This window comes from Lepisma saccharinum, chromosome 2 (assembly GCF_977018435.1).
Source record: "Lepisma saccharinum chromosome 2, izLepSacc3.1, whole genome shotgun sequence".
Lineage (NCBI taxonomy): Eukaryota > Metazoa > Arthropoda > Insecta > Zygentoma > Lepismatidae > Lepisma > Lepisma saccharinum.
The window spans coordinates 68568614-68582970 of record NC_139230.1 but is presented as its reverse complement, the minus strand read 5'-3'; the positions used below and the strand labels follow the sequence as shown (position 1 = coordinate 68582970).

General features: G+C 39.6%; 1 protein-coding gene across 2 annotated transcripts in view; it reads right to left on the bottom strand.

Moving 5' to 3' along the window:
* FoxP (forkhead box transcription factor P) overlaps window positions 1-14357 on the bottom strand; it is a 1057401-nt gene that overhangs the window by 446535 nt on the left and 596509 nt on the right. The gene's annotated exons all lie outside the window — the stretch shown is intronic.

Here is a 14357-nt window from a genome sequence, read left to right as displayed (position 1 = left end):
ACAAGATTATACTGGCCATGAGTCCTGACGCCAGAGCCTCGTTAGCATGCAAAATGCAGTCCAAGGAGTACTACGGGGAAGTGAGGTTGACATTTGGGTGTCTTCGAGAAGGGTCACCTCTTACACCTCGAAAAGGATTTGCATGTTGAAACAAGCAAACATCTTGATATGCCATATAACATTCGCAACTAAGTAGACATGTCTTGAACCCGTTAGAACAACAGCTATTATATGCAATGTTCATACAAGACTGCTGACTTCTGACAAATCTCAATAAATCACACTGGAGGGTACACGATCATAATGGTGATCGGCCCTTGCAGATGAACTAAACAGATTCAATTTACAGGATAAGGTATTTCGTTTGATAGAATCATGATATACATTAAGGAACAGAAGCGGACGAGATTTATTGATTAGTTATCTTTTCTGCCACTTTTTCCTAACCGATGTCCAGGAATAAAGGCGGTGAAAACCGAATCAGTCAATTCAGGTTACATAACAAATTGTATTTTCTTCGTTGTCCCTTCTGTAGTATGATTCCAGTTTCTTCGCTTACCCACATTGACACGAATTTTCACTTTTCGGCACAGAAATGGTTTTCCAATACCATGTACTTCAGCTAACTTATATTCTGTTTAGTTCGCGTTCAGCCTTCGTCGTTCAAACTTGATCCACGAAATTCATCTGCTTTGTGTACACGTAATTAATTCACAGGGACGATAAACAAGGACTCGCAGGCTCTGTCAGAGAACAACAGGGTCCTCAAATTACCTGTCCAAGCCTTTGGGCGACACACCCAAACCACACGCAAAACGAAACACATTTCTTCTTCATTTATTATTACCTGTTTGCTTTTGTTCCCATGCGAGGCACACGGATCATGCAGCATCAACAATGAAGTTATTGTGATGCGAGAGACAACAATCGAAGAGAGAGAGAGAGAGAGAGCTTCGCCGATTGGCTACTTTCAGGATCACGTGCATGTTGGCATCGAAGAGGAGAAATGAACAAGACGGTCGTTTTTTGGTTCCATTTGAGAATCGAAGCCGGGACGAAGAAGAGAAAAGAATCAGGTCCCCGAGGAGGAGGAGGAGGAGGGGAAGATTACAGGAAGACCGTACTTAGAACAGTCTCATGACTTGGTTGCAAGGCAAATGCTTTGTGAATACCAGAATAGCTGGGCGGGTTGCAGGCATTCGACTGAAAACAGTTTCAATATTTCAAAAGGTGGCAGACACGAAAGCTAGGCATAAATATGTGGACGGAATAAGCAACCTTAAAGCCATTTACGCAAACATGAGCATGCGCTGAAATGATATTGCACTATAATGTAACGAGTGCCTAGTTTCGATGGCTAGGTAAGTAACAATGTTCCGATTAGATAGTCATACCAACATACTGACTTCCCTTGCGACAGTTCTCTTACTGATGTAGACTTTGATAAATTATATTTTCTCTAGAAGCGTAATGATATTATGCAATTGCGAGGAGTGCTAATAATGCTAAATGTCAAGCAACAGTAATTCATGGAAATTGTTATTTTTGAACTTGTCAATGTTTTCTTCATTCCTTAAGAAAACATTCTGTGCTGAAATAACGTAAAATCCAGGATAACAACGCTACAAGAAGAAATTTCTTTGTCTTTGTATTTCTGTTGATAATTCTTCACTTAATTTTTATCACGACAAACACCATGAGACTTCCCGATGGAGTAGTGGTTACGCTATTGGCTTGTACCCAAGGAATCCGGGTTCGATCCTGCTCGAGCCAGAACTGCAACAGAACATCTGTGTGTGCCAAAACAAAAATCATAATGCAAAGTTTAAAATGTTGGTGGACTTTCACCGTTCAGATTTTGTAATTACAAAGTTCTGCAAGTTGCGGTCAATATGTTTCAATTCTTATCAAAAAATATATGGTGGTAGAAATAAAGACATTTTTGTGAGAATTTGTTCTTGTGTTTCGCTCATCTTGAAAAGCTTCCTGCACAATTCACTAGTCGAGCAACAAGAAAGTTTGAAATGAAGCGTTCGCATTTCTTACAGTGCATAAATCGCAATGAATGTTTTAAAATTGTAAGCGAGGTAAATTTTTCACAGGAAAAGAAGCTTGCAGACTCCTTGGTCATTTCCCAACGAAAAAAAATAATACAAGCCAGAGCTGGTGCTGAAGTATGACATTTCTCCTCTCCTTCGTGTGACAGACAAGTTCCCATTAGTGTTTAATAATTGAACAGAAGCCTAGAATGAGCACGTAACGGAGGCCAATCTGAGAGTCTCTACACCCGAAACTTCCAAAATGCAGTGTTTAAGTAGTAATGGTAGTAATAATAACAAAATGCTAATATTGATGATGGTGATGGAAAGAATGCTTTTTAAAATCACTTACGTATATTATGAAACTTGTGATATGTGGAAAGGTACGCGGTGCAGAAAAAAAATCGTATGAAATTGCAATTGTGTAATTAACTTGCAGTGTAATTTGGAGACTTCTGAGTCATTACCGACAATGGGTATGTTGGATCCGAGGTTATTCGCTTCTACCAGGAAGTATTTCTCTCTACAAAAGTACAAATGAAGAATGGGGCAGAAATGAGGAAGGGGGGAGGAAACTGTATTCTTTTAAGTATTGAATTCTCTGCAATCGTTCCCCTCGGCATATGGCAAAATTTACTTCATTAGTAACTGCACTGAATAATTGCAATCATAAAACCAACAGTCTGCATCTAAGAAACAAAAAAAAGAAACTAATGCACGAAACAAAAACACTTTTAAGGGGGGCGGGAGCTTGGCAGAAATGTCATAGACTTTCAATCCCGTTGCACCGGAAATGGTATTCCACACGGCAAGAAAACACCCACCAGACCATGGAAATTCGGCTCTCTAATCAGCTTCCAGATAATTCATTATCCCCAAAGCACTCGCTCACATGTGAATGTTCAAAGTGCAGGCTGTAAAAGTGGAAAAGGTCCCAGCTTCCGGGGCATATACAAACAGAATCTACACGACATGCCATCTCTCATAGAGGAAAGAGAGAGAGAGGGGGGAAAAACTCTGATCTCTAATAGCAGGAACACAGACGCACCAAACACACACTCACACACACCGCTTCAAGGATAATTGTAGTAAATACAGAGCGAACCATCCATGAATGGCATCATTTACTGAGGTCATCACACATCCTGGAATGTCGAGGGCAAAGGTACAGACACTTCCATAAACATGTTATCCACACAAGGTAACAATCTCGTGAGAAAAGTAACGATTTCAAAAACAAGCCTCCTTCTTTCAACAGCTCTTTCTTCCTTTCTTTTCTCGGCTGTGCCCTGGAAACACATTACATCATTTTCACCAGACGCCAAAAAAGAAAAAGAAAAGTTTTAAGGCTGTAAATGCAGTGCAACGGCGGCCACATAGAGTTAGTTAGTTGTTTATCTTTTAAAAGAAACAGATTTAATTTCTGTTGCACATCTGGATCTTGTTCCTCAGACCCTTCCACACTTTTGTCCGAACGACATGATAGGGTTTCTGGTTTCTACGGCAAGATATTCCTTCTCAATCTTCGAACAGAGATCAGAAAGTGTAGCGACAGATTAAGTTAACTGGTAACACTTCAAGTTCTGAGCAGTGCATGTTGGAAACATCAACAGAAAAAAATGAAACAAGAGAAAGCCATTTGTATTTATATTTTGCATTTTTCTCATTTTACGTCTCTGGTCCTGCCTGTTTACGGTAATCTTGACGATGACAATAAATTACGCATTGATTTGATTGACATTTTGTTATTTAGCGTCTTTTCTGCCATTTTTGGCTAATCGCGACGACGAAGATGAGATAAAATTAATGAAGCGACACTCCCAAAGAACATTCATGACCAGGCCGGAATTCGAACCCTAGATATATGATGCTTAGATGAAATCGATGAAGGGACACTACGTACACGCCAGGACTTCAACCTGGAACAGTCTATGGAATCAATGGCATTCACGTATAATAGGTTTGGATGCATAATTTGCAGATATCACCCATAATTGTAAAGAAGCACAAGAGTATTACCAATTCCGAACTGTGCAAGAGCAGCAATACCTAGGATGAATAGGAAGAATATACTGACCGCTGCACTTAAAGTAAAGAAAAAGGGTAAGTGAAAAACAAAGCGAGACAGAGGCAGCTAGAAGACTGACTTCCACTAGCCATTCTATTAGCGCTTCAGGAAGTACAGGCCGTTGGGGTGTGGTGGTAATTTATTGCAGGTACCAAGATTGATACATCATTTATAAATCAAGTTAAGACGTCCTCGAGACGGGACCATCAGGAAGCATTTTTGCAAAATATAATTTGTTTAATAAATAAATAAATAAATAAATAAAAAAGAGGGAATATTGGAAAAAAATAAGATTTAGGTTATTGATTACTTCCTGGTTCATGCATACATATGGTGCGCGTGTGTAACACTCACACAGAGAAAGATGCTTCTTTTACTATCATTGATCCCTAAAATTTTAATCAATATTTTTCGGAGACAATTCAAGACTGAGAATGTGACTGAAATTCTTAAACGAAACACTTGTTCGAGTCTTCGCATATTCACATGATTTTTACATAATTTGCATGCTTAATATATTGTTATTTTGTGTCACATTTCTGCCACTTCCGTTTACCGTGTAGATGGAGATGTATATTAAATATTAGATGACATTGAAACTCCAGGACTCAGACCCAGAACTTCCGGTGACGAGATTCTGAGTCGACCACTCAACTCGCTTAGCTACCGAGGCAGTATGCAAGTACTAATACTTTACTAATAATAACAACAACAATACTTGAATACCATCTGTAAATCCATCAACAAATATTCACCACAATAGACACTACCATAACATACATGGGCCTCCCTGGTAACGCTGTCTCTTTGTTATCAAAGGGTCTTGGATTCGATCCCCAGTTGTTGTACTTTGTACAGCGGTTCGGGTCCTACTTTAAACTGTAGATTCAGTCCCTATTAGCCTATCTGAGCATAAAGTGGACCTGAAATAAAGTTTTGCCTTTTTGACGTAATATCCATATAGTATGTAAGAAACAGTGACACACGCATTCAAAGGAGAAACAGTGCCTTTTCTTGGAAGAAGAGGTACTTTCTGAAAGAATGAGAGGTTCAACGGATTCCGAGAGCGCAGCCAATTACTTCTAATACTGTGAAATGCCGGAGCCCATCCTTCCCACCCTCCCTCCTACCGGACGAGGCTATCGAGGCTCCTTCCCGTGCCCCTGTTGAGAGCATGCAAAGGTTGCTGGCGCGTGAGCTAGGCTGATTAAGGCCGGCCCCGGACACGGCAGACAAATACCTACCGCCTCTTGGATTTTTCATTTGCGTGGGGAATAAATAAAATACCCACCCTGAATTTTACAATTCCTTCGTCCGGGACGGCGTTCGGGGAAGGGGGAAGTGAGGCTCAGCTTTTGTTCTTACTGGAAAGGCCCCCGGATCTCTCATCAACACAATATCCAGCTTGACGGGGCCGGCGACACACACAACTACCAGGGCCCGGCTCTTGATCAAAAATTAATGGCTGAGTGAAACATGTCCCGTTTCAACTCTCTCTCAACCCTCACGCCGATTCTGCATTTCAAACTCTTTTCCACCCCCTTCCCCCCTCCCCCAACCCGAGCGCCACTCGTCGTCGCCGTCCGATTCCTCTCCTGCCCCCTTTTAGCGAAACTAGGGGGGGGGGAGGGGGCTCAGAGGAAACGTCGAGTTGATGACTTGCTGCCTTCGATCAGAGATCATTGCTTCGGTTCCGGGCTAGAGTCACGCAGCGAAGACGTGGACAATATTCGAAAGGAATCCATCCCATCTGTGTTCTTGGGTGGCTACTAGTTTCGGCATTTTCATCTAAGATGGCAACTACCTCCTCTACCACATCCAAGCAGCATAGTGACAAGCATTGGCTATTCTATCGTACCGAAAAAGGTAAAGGAATGTTCGTTAACGGAATCAAACTATGAAAATGCATGTTACAATCTTCTAAGAAACCATAGAAATCAATATCAGTTAAAGAAAGCCATTGTCATTTTATAGAGCCCTCATAGAACCAACACGATCAAAGTGATTTGAAGTTCAGGCTTTAAACATTACAGAAATTCGAGCTAATACACCATCTTGCAAGCTGATGCCGCCTTAGTGTCAAAGCGTTTGGAGTGGTCGCCACAGAATTTCAAAAGTTCCAGGTTTGGGAATGATTCTTCTTTTCGAATATCCCTTCATCAATTTTGCCTAATCATCATTCAACCTCTTTGTCACGATATGTCTAGAGAAAAAAAAAGCTACGAAAAATAAGAAAATAAAAATACAGGGAGCAAACGAACATTCAAGGATATATTCTAAGACATTTGAGGCCGACCTCCGTGCCACGACGCTAGGGGTCCAGGGTTTGAATCCGGGCCTGGTTGTAAGTGTTCTTTGTGAGCGTCTCTTCGCGATTAGACAAAAGTGGCAGAAAAGCTAAGTAAATTTAACCAAATCAAAGCAATTCGAAGATATTTGACGCAAGGACCTTTCTCTTTCAATGTTTCATGTGGAATACAAGTGATGCCAGTAGTGGACAGAAATATCGAAGATAGCAAAATAAATGGAATATCTCGGGAAGAAACGATTTGACTTGAAAGGTTTTGGTCGTTGACCAATTTTAACTTTCGTGATTGCTTATATCTTAATTTAAGACCAATGTTTTACGAAGAGTGCATAGATCGACGAAATGGTTAGAGTAGCGCACTTCGAATCCTGCTAAGTCATAGATGTGTGTGTTTATCCCATCATACATGTCAACAGTTCATAATTTATCATCGCGATTACCTAGGCAATTGCAACATCAATCTAAAGTGACCACAAAAGAAAGGTAACACAGAAATGGACCAATGAAAACATATATTAAACTTGTGTGGTATTCGAAAGGCGAAAGACATCGGACACCATCGCGTACCCCTTATGTGTATGCAGCCGAGAGCACAAGAGTTTGTGCCTCCACGATAGCGCCGCGGTAGCGTCGTCGCCTTGTAATCGCCGGTTTCGATTCCCGGGGAGGCACATAGTGGTTCGGATCCCACTTTAAATTGTAGGTCCAGTCCCGATTAGCCTTACTGTGCATAAAGTGCACAAAATCAATCAATCAATCACAAGAGTTTGGTTACCTATGGTTCAGGATATAAACTAAACTGATGTAAGTGTGGTGGTGCAAAAATTATTTGAGGAATAAGTTCTGCCAACCGGCTTTTCGTTGAGTGACGCGTTGTGCTCCACGGACAATATTTTCTGGCTTAGGAGCCCGGGATCTGCTACTTTATTTTTCAAGTAGTTCCTCAACTGCCCCCAAGATGCTCAACACCGACATTATTGGGTACGGGGTTTTCCCACTAAGAAAGGAACCTTAGACCGTTCGCATCTAAGGTGGAAACGATAACCACTTGAAACGTGGGATCCCATGGTTCAGGATACAACAACTTGTCACATACAAATCCCAATACATTAAATTTCATATATTTTACTTTTGTTAAAAATGATTTAACAGGCACGGTCTACATTTTTTCTCCGATTTTCATGTAAACTTGAAGAGAACATCTTGTGTATTCATTGTGCACAATTAAAAATTACACTTGTAAGTAAATTGTTATATTCTCCATGAGATGAGAAATAATATATTAAAATCTCTAAAAACACAACCCCTTTTAAGGTTATTTAAAGACTACTTAAAGACTACACATTCTGTATAGTATCGTAAATATTTAGGTAATTTATTAGCTAACGTAATATTTGTTTTGCTTGTGTTTTAATGCATTTACACACATGAATGTGGTTTGCAAAAGTGTAAATACTGAATGATTTTTTCATACAGCAACCAAATCTTCAATCGCCTGGTCCTTACGAAATTATCTAATTTGATTCACATGTCGAGAAAAAAATTATTCATTTCCTTAGGTGTGAGGAGCTAATCAAGGAAAATTATTTTATGAGCATGTGCGCATTGATAGTCAGTCATTAATGAGTCATTGATCTTTGCGAGAAGAAAACCTTCAGCATCTCGGAAACAATATGGCACGCAGGAGCAATTAACGAGAATTTATATTTTCCCCGGTAACTTTCCTTGATTAAATTAGTGCACACTATACGTCATCATAAATTAGAATATGCCGAACAAACATTTCACGAAAATTTAGATCTGATTGATGAACAAAAACTTATTTCCGTGACTCACGCGAGGGGGACAGCTCGCCTGAGAAGTATTGCAAAGTAAAAGGGAGGAGGGAGACTGTTGTGTTTTGCAAAAGGCCAAGCTTATATACCCTGAGGTTGCAGGAATAGCGTTGGCGACAATTTTTCTTTGCATACATAATGCCATCTCCTTTTAAACCAGTCTATAAAAGTTCCCAGAAAACAAGTCAGGTCAATTAAAATATAGAAATGTATTCACTCTCCCCATGTAATTTTAATTGAAGACATAAAATAAACACAAGTTTCCATCATATATATTAATAAACATGCGAGGACGAACGTCATTGACGATGTTGCAAATATCAATTGAAGTTCTCTTTACGAAAATCGACGCGCGAACGAGAGAGAGAGATTTAAGTTATGCATATAGATTTGCTTTATAAATGTAGAAATAATATTGAACACATAACCGTTATGAGAAATATGAATAAAGTATAAGAGGATATATCCATGCTTAAATAAATAAATAATCTTGGCATATACCTAAAATGAAGTGCACACTGGGATGCTTAACAAAGATAAAATGTGCCAAGTAGGTGGAGAGACTTCTGAGAAAAATGTGAGAATTAAGTTAAAGACATATTGCTGATTGTTCATATCAAGATTCGATATCACCGGTTGGTCCATGTATAGTAGTCCCTAGATGGCAAGCAGATGAATTAACTCGGTTTGACAGAATGTTCTTATGGCAAATTTAAAAAAAATGTAATATTGGGAAAAATTTTATTTAACCAATGACAACAAGATCCGGGATGCTTTCTTATACATAAAAAATAGCCCTTTAGTGTATGTATGCTATTTATATTCTAATAGCATACTCTGAATATCACAGTAAACAATTTACACAGGATCATGGCGAAATAGAATTAGATTTCATAGATTTGTATGTAATAGTGCCAGACAGAACATGTGGCACGGTGTAAATTAGTGATAGAAAATAAAAGTGGGAGATATTGAAACAACCTTACAGTGAGCACATTTTATGTGTGTACCAATACCAAAAAATAAGAAGAAATCAGCAGAACTTACTGGCTATGCTTGGGCCAATGCTGTGCATTACAATCTGCTTGTACTGTCACGGACACTTCTGGGTTGTAATGATCCCATTGAAAGTCAATGGAGTTGTTACAATTCAGAAGTGTCCATGACTGTATACCTAAATTTGCATCAGAAATATGTTAGAGGAAACCTTTTTAATTTAATATCTTTTCATAATCCTGTGGCCATCTTTCAAAGTTCTAAAAAGCAAAATAGCTAATGGTATTTTATGATGTCGCCTGGTTCTGGTGGTCAGAGCTCATTTTGAAGTTTAACGTTTGAAAGAGCAAATAAATGAGACAGATTTCTGACTGCTGAAATAGATGCTGTGGAGTTGGCCACTTATCTCCTTTTCTGGTATAATTTGGATTTAATTGTTAACCATGTTTTGGCTCTACTGCAGACCACCAAGTGACGTATCTATAAAAATGAACCACTAAAGAACCCGACGATTGTAAAGAGATTCCAATACACTTACACACGGGCACATACGCACATTATATATTAGTTACGGTAACCGTTACTTTCCATAATGATTACAACAAACGTACTTCTGGGTGATTTGGGGTACAATTATCTTTTTCCTAGTAATTCATCTCATGCACTTTGATAAATTGCTGATGTGAGAGTTTTAACAAACTAAATCCTTGTGAGGGAAATTATGAAGTGAATCTACAATAATTTGAGTATTTGCTCCAGATGAATTGCGTGTGGTCAATATGTAATTTTTCAATGTGGACATGCAAGTTCCTAGCACAACTTTTGCACATGGCGCGAAAAGATTTCCCCGCGAGTAGGCTAGCAGAGTGGGTATTCCTACACTCAGTTCGGAGATCAAGGATTTTCCCCCGACCCTCAACGACACAATCATCACCAACCTGGGAATAGATTTGTGAACGGAAAGAGGTCCGACATGAAACTATTTTAAGTGCTGATCTCGTCGCCCTATCAACAAAGGATCCAAGAAGTCCAGCGAAATGTCGAAGCGTTATCATGATTACGATTGGAATAGCCAGATCTGGTTCAGATTTTGTTTTTTCCCCTTGCTTCTTGTACTTTTTTTCTTTTTCTCCCCCCTTTCCCTCCGCCGCATGTCCCAGAGGGCAGCGAGAGGGAATGATGTGACCGTGGTAGCATGGCCCAATGAGGGACGTGAGGAGGAGGCTGGATAGGCAACTACTGAGCTGAGACATCCGTGCACAAAGCGAACCACGTAATGAGTCGGTCGTAAAGATGGTAATCGGAAAGAGTTTTCCTCAGCGGGACTGGACGGTCACGTAGCGTAACAATCTCAGCTTTACATCCTGGACTCCGGTCGAAACAATTACTGTTTCGGGACTGCTGAAGTCGGTGCTAAGGGTGCGAACATCAAGACCACCCAACGGTGCTGTTAAGGCTTGACCCGAGCTAACCCTTCTCGCTTTCTTTCTTCTTTCTTTACCCCTTCGTTTCCCCACTTCTGTCCCCTCCCCTGGGTTCTTACCTCTCTCTCATTCTATTTTAACTGAAGGGCTTCCTTCTTTGCAACACTTCCGTGAAGGTGCGAAAAATTCCAATAAGGTGCAACTCGAATTCATAATGGAGTCTGTGAATCAAGTCCTCGATTCACAATACGGGGAGCAATACACTATGTTGTGCCGACCTCCGTGGCGGAGTGGTCAGCGTAACGCGCTACGAAGCCAGATTTCCCAGATTTGAATCTTGGTCAGGTATCACAACTCCATCAGATCATCTTTCATTCTCATCGTCACCGTTGATCCTACGACCGACTGAGTTGAATGATCAACTAATGATCTCTCTACTCGAAGGCTCCAGGTTCGAGTACCGAGCTGGGCATGTGAAATGTTCCTTCACAATTTTCATCTAATCATCATTCATACTTGTTGCGATCAGTCTAAAGGGGATGTAAAGCTATGTAGAAAAAGACAAAGTACAATCCTACTCTATTTTGGATACTTTCCAGAAAATCTTTCCACATCTTGGGTTAATCGTGACGACGAAGATGAAGGATGAACTGATGAAATAAGTAATAGGACAAACACAATGATACACTCATGCTTGACCAGAGTTCGAATCTGGGACTTCTGACTTCGCAGCGCGTTACGTTGACCATTCCAGTACGGAAGCCGGAAAACATATAATACAGCTACCGACTCGTCGAAGGTTTATAGTAGCCGTTACTAACATACTTTCAACAACCACTTGTCTACTACGCACAGTATAGTGAATGGCACATGTAATTTGTTTTTGTATAGGGTGGGGCTTGACTGTTGCCAGAATGTAGTGTATCTTCTGCTTCTCTGAGGATTTCTTTTCATTTTTTCAACACTATATCGCACAAGACGCAAGTGAATGAATTATACATACATATTTTTCGAATTTTCATAAAAACACGATTTTTTTAAAAAGACAAAATTTATACAACAACCTCATCGTTGAGGAATCTCAACAAATATAATATGTTTTGTTTTCATATATTTTCAAAAGAAATAAACCACTAGTAGTTCACAGGTCCATTTTCATTTTTGATATTTTACGTTGTAATGCCTTTAAGATATTACTCCATTACATCAAAACTAATTGGATAAATGCAGGCGCAAAATTGTTATCTACCATTTAATTGTCACGAAATTGATTCTGAAACGTGGCACCATATATAAAAGTGGCTGTACCTTATTTCTCTTGATCAATGTTAGATCACAAAATTAATAGAAGTTGTTTTTCATAATATTACCTTTTGAAATGTTAAAATTACAGCGCATGAGCTCCGCAAGCACCAATAATGTTAGCCTAACATCTAATTAAACCATATTTGCATTCTGCCATTTCTTTGCTTGTTCTCTTTACTTTTCATAATGATTAGCCTTGGGAGCAGGGTCGTCTACGTATAGAGAGAAACAATAAATAAATTCAACAATAGATCAAAAATACCAAGCTTTAGTGGGGAAACGAAGCACGAAAGCAATAGCGTGCGACACGCAATTCAATAATCAGATATGCACCATAGAGTACATGTCAGTTAAAGGTTTCTATGAAAGAGCAAATGGCAGAATAAAGAATTACTTTATCCAATATGCAATTGCCAAAATTGACATTTTCGAATTTATATGGTAAAAGCGAAAAAGAAGTCCTGAAGTCAAATTCCCGAGAAATGAACTCAGGAACATCAGAGTCACTTGCCGAGATGCACATTAGAAAATCAGTCCGAAAGCACGGGCAGTTTTAAATTTTTACTATGTAATGGTCGGTTCTCGTAAATTAAGTTGACAATGCAGTCATATGCAGCCGTATTGTTGAAATGAATAGTGAAGTTGGGACGACATTAGTGGTGGCTTATGCAAAAAATATTTAGTAGTTTCGCAAACACGAATAAATGATCAATATACGGTAAATATAATGCCCAGGCCAGGAATTGAAGAGCGAGTTTTGACTTCCACCTTACTGGCCAATGTTACATTTCTTATACGTATATTTTAAGGAAAATTGTAAAAAGGAGGGGTACATTCGACCAGACAGTTCACTGTATAAATAATGTTTAGTCTAACAATGAATATTGCATCCGTAATATCTACAAATTAATAGTCTTATCACTTTCATTTTACTATACACACGAGTTCGTTCAACACTTAAAAACTAACCAAGATCATGAACACACATAATTTATTAAATTTGCCTAATGTGTTGTCGTAGGTGGTAAAAAATACAGCTAAGTGCACTTACATTCATAAGGACAACACAAAGTATTGACAAGTAAAGAAAACAACAGCGTTGAAAGCACCGTATCTAGTGGTCCCTTCCTGAATGAAGCACAGCAGAAAGTCTCAACATGTCCATAAAGCCGAAAACTTTGAATTTGAATTTTACTCGCTTTTCTGCAACTTTCGGCTAGTCGCGAAGATGAGGATGAGTGATAATAAGATACATTTGATCAAAGGACCCTAACAAAGAACACCCTTGCCCAGGTCGGGAGTCGACCCCGGGGGCCCTGGCATCGCAGCGCGCTGTGCTATCCACTCCGCCACGGAGGTCGGCTGAAGTATTGAATTTTATCCATTGTCCATTTATACAATTCTCTTTAGTTTCTGAAAAAAAAATGCAAACTGTGTGCTGAGACTAGTTGCCACTGAACGCAGTACTTCTGAGATGGTAGTCATCAATATGCGGGTACAGATTCTGATTCTAGATACATTATGAAATTTTTCATTATGTTATCGTTGATAATAGTTGAATTCTAGATCAAATTTCGCAATAGTTGACAAAATATAGTAAAACACACTAAGCCCCTTAAAAATTAATGTACTGAATTACGAATACTCTGGCAAACAGATCAGGAACACTCACCATTTCGCATTTCATTTTGTAGGGGAAGAAACACAAGCTGCTACAAAAATCTTGCAAAACAATTTGATGCACTCGATGTTTTTCTCTCTTAATTCGGTCGTTGGTGCTGTCGCTACATGAACAGTTGAGATATAAACTCATTTCACAATTAATCTACCACAAATATCGAAGTCAATGTGCCTGCAAAAACCCATGATCGGAAAACTTCGTTCTTGAATTTTCTTTAGCAGTCAAATTGGTTTCCCCTTAAACCGAATTCAAGTTGCCTTTTCTCTCCCACTCTTCTCCCCACCCCTTCCCCCCTTTGCCCCTATCTGGCATGTTGTTCAAGGATCCAGAAGGTGGACTTTCTCTAGATTTTCTCCCACCTCAATCTCAGCTAGGAAACATTATGAGCTGAACAGGGATCATCGTCTGAGGACCGAGTAGGAGGAGGAGGGAGGAAAAAAAGAAAGATTGAAGGTTCGATTCGTTCTTCTTTCTCCCCTTTTCTTTCTTTCTTAAGATTTCTCCCTGTTCCGGGAGCCAGGCAGCATGCTAATCTGAATATTGAGTGAGGAAACGTCCACCAACCACGACTCCACAAAGACCGTTGGTGTAATTAAGAGAACCGTCGACCTCTGTTTGGTGAGATTGAGAGAAGAGATTACGGTAACAAGGCAGATTCCCGAACACTCCGAAAAGGATATCACTCGCTTAGGAAAATGGTG